Source organism: Gekko japonicus, unplaced genomic scaffold (genome assembly GCF_001447785.1).
Source record: "Gekko japonicus isolate JY-2015 unplaced genomic scaffold, Gekko_japonicus_V1.1 scaffold1520, whole genome shotgun sequence".
Taxonomy (NCBI): Eukaryota; Metazoa; Chordata; class Lepidosauria; order Squamata; family Gekkonidae; genus Gekko; species Gekko japonicus.
In genome coordinates, this window is record NW_015177060.1 from 113,612 (window position 1) to 121,213 (window position 7,602).

Genomic DNA, 7,602 nt, shown 5'->3' on the forward strand with positions numbered 1-7,602 from the left:
GGGAGAACAGTCAGTCACGCAACTCCCCCAGCTGCGGTCTGAAGCGGCACAGCCCACCCTCTTGACCTTGTGATCTGCTGCTCATGTAGACCTTGGTTTGGATCCACCAGAAAAGTCTGTAGATTTTCCGTGTTCTACCTCTGAGGAGGCCAGTCACAGCTGCTGGCAAAACGTCAGGTCCTACAATGCCAAGACCATGGCCAGACAGCCCAGAAAATCTACAACAACTAATGAACTCTGGCCGTGAAAGCCTTCGACAACCTGTGGGATTTGTTGGTGGAGTGGAGCCTTCCATACCCCACCCTTCCTCCAGCCTGCTGTATGCCCTGGAACGCCTCCAGACCGGAGGAGTCTTGCAAAGGAATGTACCACATTACTTTACTTCATTCATCCCTAATGGAGACCCGAAGCAGCTTACATCCTCTCCTCCTTTTCTCCGCACAACCGTGCTGAGGTAGGCCAGGCTGAGAGTGTGTCACCGGCCCAAGGCACATGCCTAGGTCTCCTTTGCTCTTTAGCATGCAGGCACCTTTGGGATTCGGATGCAGCATGGGGGGGGGGCACAGCCACATGATGGCTGCTGCACGATGGCTGCCCTAGGTGGCAGAGCCAGCCACAGTAGGGCTCCCGCTGCTTACTTGCAGTCACCCAGTAAAGATCTTGGTAGTGCGGTGGGCGGCAGCGGCTGCCAAAGCAACATTAGAAAAAATCTGCACAGCCTATTGACTAACAACCAATCAGAAGCCTTGCTGGGCCCAAACACAATCTAAAAACACTTGGCAGGCTCCAGAAAAGGTCTAGGGGACGCCGTGGCACCCGTGGGCACAATGCTGGCCCCCCTGCTCTAGGAGCCAGGAGACGTGGGCCAACAGTCCAGTCCCGGAAGGCAGCACCAGGCGTTTAGGTTCCTCCCCTTCGAGAAGGCATATGCCAGTATAAGACGGCTCTATAAGCCAAAATAACTTGCTAGGGAGAGCAATAATGAGCCAGAATCTCCTGACCCTTCAAAGACTAACAACGTTTTGTTCCCAAATAAGCATCATGGACACAGGGCTCCAGTTCTCAGAAGCCAATGCGGGAGCAAACGTGTTAGTTTATTTTTATACTCCGCTTTTCTTGTTGACAGGATGCAAAGTAGCTTCTCACCTCATCCTCCCCTCTTCCTCTTCAGTCTTGCCGCCACCTCCTGGCCAGGCAGGCTGGACTGAGAGGCCATGAGCATGGAGGGTGCCAGAGGTCACCTGGTAGGCCTCCAGGTGGGAGTGGGGACCCAGACCTGGTGGCCCCAACGCCACTCTCACCAGGACACCGCCAGGCAAGGTCTGGACCTTAAGGGGCACCCTTAGACAGCGTCATTTTTGCTGCAATGGACTAATGAGACTCTCTGTCCCTCTGAAACTGCTGGATTGTACAAGACCCTAAAGCTTGGTGGTGCCCCCTGAAAGATGGGCCGGGCCAGAGCAACAAGCCCCATTCCTGTGTCATCCAGAATCCTGTTACCTGTTCTCAGGATCCTAATGGCTGGGGAGCACCCCTCAAAAGAGCTCAGCTGGCTCCAGTTTGCACAAGATTCCCTTGTTCTATAATCCCGGTGACTCCTGGAACGGCCTCAGATCCATTTGAGGGGAGCTCTTGAGAAAAACGTCTCTCCCAGAACGTACACATCGCCTGGAGTCAGCACTCATCCCCCAGACTACATTTTTTTTAGCAAAGAGGGGACTTCGGCTTCCCCACCTGCCCTTTCAGATTAAAGTAAACTCTCCACATCCCTCTGCTCTGTGCCGGGTCCCGAGAGACCCTCCGTTTCACGGTGACAACAGGATCATCCATGGTATGGGCGAAATAGCACGGCATCCGAGGACAGAGTCGTCTAAAGTGCAGGGCAGGTTCTGTGAGCTTCGTGTTGAGCTGCACGTTTCCCCGCAGGCCAAGCTCAGCTCTGGCCTTTGGGGGCTAAATTCACACACTTCGGCCAAGCCAAGAGAGAGCACAGGACAAACCCGTAATTTGCCAGGCACAACGCTAGAAGATCCGCAATAGCGGCCAAGCAGCTGGTCCACACATCCAAGACAGGTGGGTGCCACACAATTCCCTCCTCCAATATTTGGTTCCAGACAGCAGGTGCGGTGCAGCTGACTGAGTGCTCGTCCTTGGGTCGTTCTGATTCTGTTCTGCTTTCTTTTGCTCTCCAGAGCAACTGGACTTCCTGTCGCAGTTTCCATTCTCCTCCACCTCACTGCCCAGGGTGCCGATTAAACCAACTGGTGGGGGCAACGGCCATGATTTTGGTCATGGGCATCCATTTCCTCACCACGTTCGATGCGGTATGACAGCACCACGAGAATCATCCCAGCAAACCGGGTTCAACAGTGGTGTGGGCAGCTGAGAGTGGATGTCAGGTAGCCCTGTCATGGTGTTGGAATGTGGAGGGGGGGCATCTCCCTCTCCACGCCAGCTCATCCTGTCTGCCCTGACCTTGCTATCCCAGCTGCCGCATTACCCAGCCAGGGAATCTTAACAGTTTGGGCGCGCAGCCGCTTGCTTGCCCGCACGAGCGAAATGTAATCATTGGCTTTAGCTTATGGTTGGGCGCACAGCCGCTTGCTTGCCCACACGGGCGAAATGTAACCATTGGCTTTAGCTTATGGGGGGCGGGGCGTTTGATTTTGCATCATATTGCAGGTCAGTCCTGACACAAGCTGTATACTTGTTCTTAGTCATGGACTATCATCAAACACTTATCTTCTTAAGAAGCCTTGGTGTGTGGTGTGATCCTGCTAAGGAACCTGGCGGTGAGGAGGAAGGAAGAGAGCATCAGGATGACACACCCACACCCCGGCGCTTGCAGCGACCGGCTGAAAAGCACCCAAAAGGAAAGGTGTTTTTGGACATGAGAGCTATTAAGAAACGAGCCCAATTTGGCCAAGCTCTGGGTTCGAGTTGGGATGGCTGCAAGGGAGAGATTTGGCTGAGGAATCCTGTTCCTAAAGAGAAGTCCTTGAGGACAGGATCTCTGCAGGATTTATGCTCAGCTGCCATTATGCGCCCCCCCCCCCCAACCAGGGGCAAAAAAAAGCCAGTTACGGCTCCTATGGATTTCATCCTAGTTATGTGCCGTTGCAACTCTTATGCAAATAAAGCGTGCATTCCACTGCAAACTGGTGAAGTTGGCCTTCCCAAAACTCAGCTGCATCATGCCAAACATCTTTCTCGGTTTTACTGTTGCAACTGAAAAAACTGAAACGGGGGGGGGGCGCCTCTCCCCATTCCAATGAGATGAAGGTGCAATAATTCACTTTGGTTACTTAGGAATCCAAACGGGCAGCAGGTCTCCAAGTGAAAACCCCACGCAGGTTCATGTTGCAGAGAGGGAAACGCTCTCACTACGATGCCTGAATCTACACGTAACTCCTCCTTCTGTTTCTTAATTTAGGATGGTAAATGGGCAGACGTTGTAAGATGGATAGAAGATGAAACCAACTGATGGGGGGATGGTCAGGCATCTGCTTTGCCACACTCCAGAGAAGAACTGCTGGGTGGCACCAGATAAATACTTGATTTCATTGTCGAGATGCAAAAGGACACTGGTGGCAGATGGGGACAGGAAACCCGTACCCTGGAAGGGAAACGGCTCCCATGATCCATCAAGAAAGCAGAGAAGAGGCCTGCCAAGCAGAAGGTCCAGTCTGCTAAATATCTGTTGAGGCACAAATGTGGACTTGCAGCAAAAACACAGAGCTGCATTGAGACACCTTGGCCTGTCAAGCACTAGCTCTGAATCCATACAGGGGTTAAGGTGGGTCATATTGGTGCTCTCTTTGGTTCGGGGCACCTTTTAAGAACTGGCAGGGGGGAAAGAGGGAGAAAAGACAGGCTCAGAGACTGCAAAGGAGGCCAGATCTCCTGCTCTTTTAATACTCGCTCAGAGAAGTCAACATCCTTACAGGACAAGTGAAACCTGTTGATTCCCATATCTATGCATTACTCTTTGGGAGAAAAACATCCTAATTTCTGCCGCACAAAACATGGATTATTTGGTGCAGAAGCAAATTCTTCTTCAACAAAGGAAGCCTTGGGGGGGGGGGGGGGGATGAATCATTTGAAATGTTAGCAGATACTGTCTAAAAGGAATCTCCGCTACCCGACTGGTGGAGCCGGCTGCCTTGGCTTTACAGCAGATTCTTCTGGATTATAAAGGTGTGCTTGGAAAAGCAATTCTGTCTGCTTTTTTGTGATGTCTGTGAAGCAGCACAGGATCCCTGAATACAAATTCTTAGACTTGCATCTTCATCTTGCTATATGACCTGGATTCTTAAATCTATGCAGTGAAGGAGGATTCTGGGGACATCCTGCCCCTCATAAACGGGTATACGTTCTGTCTCTGGACTGTCTCGAGGAACCACCACTGGGGGATCTTCTCCCACAGAGACCATGACCGATTGCAAGAGATGCTTCCTCCACTGCTCATTCCCCACAACTCTCTCTGCGCTCCTGGTAACACGATGCCGAGTCCCAGCAAAGGCAGCTGATGCATTAGGAAACACAATGCCTGCAGATGTCTCAGCCAAGCTGAAGCAACATTCTTGGCAACTTGCTAGCTGAGGACCAAACGAGACAGTAAGTTCGACATGAGTGCTGAGGCCCGAGTCAACTTGGGAGCGAAACACAGGTGGGGAGGACTCCTGCCTTCCCTCTCGTGCCAGTCTCCAGAGTGAAAATGGCCATGGGAAGGCCCAATTTGCCCTGCTATGGGGCCATGCATACGCCGGCTGCAGCATGTGGAACTCTTCAGTGAAGCAAACATTTCAGTGTGGGAAGAAAGGTGGAAGCCACCCCCCGCTGTGCTTCTGAGCCAAATCAGACCCGGCATGCTTGGGAGCATCAGTTCCCCAACGGCATGGCATGGATAGCGGCAATCCCAGTTGAGTGAGTTTCCAACTCTACCAGGCTCTGTCCACAATTGTGTTGTTGTTGTTCAGTCGCACAGTCGAGTCTGACTCTTTGCGACCCCATGGACCAGATCACGCCAGGCCTTCCGGTCTTCCGCCGTCCTCTGAAGTTGGCTCAACTTCATGTCCGTTGCATCTATGACACTGTCTAACCATCTCATCCTTTGCCGTCCCCGTCTTCTTTGACCTTCAGTCTTTCCCAGCAACAGGGTCTTCTCCAGTGAGGGCTCCCTTCTCATTTGGTGGCCAAAGTATTTGAGCTTCATCTTCAGTATCTGGCCTTCCAGGGAACAGTCAGGGTTGATTTCTTTTAGGATTGACTGATTTGATCTCCTTGCAGTCCAAGGTTCTGAAATGTCATCAATTCTCAAGAGTTATTTTCTCAGGTTATCACATCAGTGTGCTCCTACAGACCTAATAAATCTGAACGGTCTGTTGTCTCTGGCCAGAAGTCACACTCTTACTTCCCCATCTTACCGCCTGCCCACTTTAGTCATCAGGAGTGGAGGAAGAACAAATTCCCGACCTCCTGAGCCAGTCAAGTCTGTTAATTCTGCCTTTCATTCTGGCCCTCCAACCCGGGTAATTTTTTCAAGGGCACTGCTCTTCACCACTCGAGCAACACCCAGGGGTGTGTGGGGTGGCTGTGGGTGCATCAAGCAATCGCCAGCTAATCAATGCAAACAATCGACTCGGGCCTTTCTCCCCAACTCTTTATCTTTTCCGTCTCTTTCCCAGTTACATTCTAAAATCCTGTACAAATAACAAACAAATCCCAGCATTTTAAATAGACCCTCCGTATCAAAACCTCAATATGAACACTCTACAGCAGACCATAAGTACAGGGGATGGGAGTGGGAATTCCAGGGCAGGAATTCCTTTGTTGTCGTCTCTGTCCTTCCTCGTATCCTCCGCAAAGGCCCAGGTCTCAGGGGGGTGGGGATCCCACATCTCGGGCACACCACTCTGGGGGAGGTAGTTTTGTGTCTGACGCCGTCAGAACAGACTGGGACGGTAAAGATGGCTCAGGAGCCGAGCCAGGCACTGTGGCCTCTACTGTGCTGTAAGACAACAGCAGCAGGACAGGGGGATGCAATGGATCACCTGATACCCGATCGATCGTTAGCCAGGTCTGGCCGAGCGGCCCCTGCAGCACTGGCGGACCGACTGGAGTTCTAGAATCCTCCCAGGCTGCCTGAAAAACAGCCCTCCAGAGCAGCCGCCCACCAGGGATGTCCAATGGCCAGTCCACCCCGGCATGCAACGGGGCCGATCTGAAGGGGAAGCCTGGCATACCCAGGGAGAGGGGGTGTCTTAAGTCTTCACAGGAGAGAAACACCACCAGGGGAAGCCCCTCCCCCCTCCCCCCAGACTCCCAGGACTTGATGGAAGTTGTTGCAGTTGTTGTTAAAGTTGCAGTACATCAATTAATCTGACCCTTGCTGCCCACCCCTCATATGCCACTGCTGTCACAGAGGATACAGACAGGACTTCTCCTCCTCCCTTTCCCCTCTTTTTCCTGTTCCTCTCCAGACTGCCGGACAAAGCAACCGAAGATGCCCCGGTGAGCCCCGCCAGCCTTAAGTGCCTGCAGTGGTTGCTGGCATTCCGGGCTCTGCCTTCTGTACTCAGCATTTACTTCACTGACTGATGTGGGGGAGCGTTTTATTTATTACACTAATACTTTCTTTTGCACCTATGCCAAGCTTTAAGGCCTGATTTTAAGAAGGAATCAGTCGTAAAACTAGCTGGCCCCGATCCAGCTACAGCTGGTACTAAATCTCACTGAAACCAAGGGCACCAAGTTAGCTGCAACTAACTTTTAACTGGATTGGAGTGCCTTTCCTTTTCTGGGAAGTGTTCTGAAAAGTGAAATCTGAAGTATGGCTTTGGTTGTGTTTCCAAGGAGGTGTACGATGATTTTTAGAAGACTGAGGCTGCAATGCACATTCACTTAAGTCAGGTGCAACTCATTGGGACTTACTTGCGAGTAAACATGCACAGATCAGGCTGCAGGAAACCCTTTTGGTAGGCCCAACGATTATGGGCTGGTTTATTTTATATGGAAAACCATTTTTTGTGATAAAACTTTCACATTTGTTAAGATTCAGATGAACTGGCGTAACTGTTTTGCCATATATATTCTGCAATCTTTTTATTGCATTCGAGCATTGACAGTATAATCCGAATGTTCCAACGGAAACCTTACTGTTTTTGATGTCTATGACAAATCATGCATGGGGTATGGTTGTCTCCATTCTCTGCAGTTATTAAAAGAAAAGAAAAATTTTCTCGATTGTAATACCCTGAAAAAACTGAGTGCAGGAACGCAAAAGGAATAAATCAATAAGCCCGGAACATTTCAAACACCGTCCGTGTCCTAAGCATTCCAGGCCAGAGGTGAATGCATGAAGTGGTCACCAAAGTAGGAAGGTGTATGTGTGTATATATGTATATGTATATGTATATGTGTGTATGTATATATATATATATATACAGGGGTCATTTCGTAGAAAAAGAGCTAGGGGGACTCATTAGCATAACTCATTAGCATATGCCACACCCCCTGACATCACCGGAAGTGTGTCCTCCCCACAGCCGGTGGCGACCTCCAGCGGGCACCAGCAGGGAGCTCCAGGCCCCGCCCTCCCGC